Genomic DNA, 996 nt, shown 5'->3' on the forward strand with positions numbered 1-996 from the left:
GAGGAAGGGGAGGAGGAGGAGGAGGAAGAGGAAGAAGAGAAAAGATACACACAGTTCCTGTCTCTTGCTAGGTCATGCCTGGTACCACCTTGACACTCTGCCAATAAGAAGGCCATCACAAGATGCAGGCCTTTGGAAATCCAGAACTGTGAACTGAATACCTCTTTCCTTTATAAAGTTACTCAGTCTCAAATATTTTGTTTTATTAACACAAACTGACTAATGCATCAGATCACCTTAAAATAACAAATAACCAAAAACCAGCTCTTTCATTTTTAATTTTTTAGTTATAGATGGACACAATATCTTTATTTATTTTCATGTGGTGCTGAGGAATGATTCCAGCGCCTCATACATATGAGACAAGCACTTTACCACTAAGCTATAGCCCCAGCCCCAAAACCAGATCTTGATCACCAAAAAAAAAAAAAAGTGTGTTAAACCTACAAATCCTTCTATTTTCCTCCCTTTCTCTTAAAGCTTAACTCCAAAGTGGTAATTTATCCCTGACTTTTTTCAATATCTATGCCCAACTTTACTCCCTTGGACTTGACATTCCTTAAGACTGAAACAATTTATTCAAAGATTGTGAACTACTTCCCTATCTATATCTACTTATTTGCTTAAGCTAAGTCAAAATTTCTTCAACTTCCCAATTATGTCAATCATGACTTTCTTGGCATTATATTTTCCTTTGAATTCCATAATATATTATAACAGAATAAGTGCATCCCCAAAGTGCATTCTTGGGAAATCCAAGTAAAAGAGATCTCCTTGGAAGAAAAGGAATTCTGCTGGGGCACAGATTCACAACTTAAAGATTCATTCATTCATTTAACAGATACTTACTGGATGCCTATTGTCTATCCAGGCACTGTTCTAGTGCCAGGGCTATTTTTTAAAAAATTGACAAAAGTCTCTATATTCATAGAGTTTATAGTCCAGTAGAATGAGGCAAACAATTTTTAAAAAGGCATAAGATGCTTAACATATTAG

This window comes from Marmota marmota, unplaced genomic scaffold, assembly GCF_001458135.2.
Source record: "Marmota marmota marmota unplaced genomic scaffold, marMar, whole genome shotgun sequence".
NCBI classification, from domain to species: domain Eukaryota; kingdom Metazoa; phylum Chordata; class Mammalia; order Rodentia; family Sciuridae; genus Marmota; species Marmota marmota.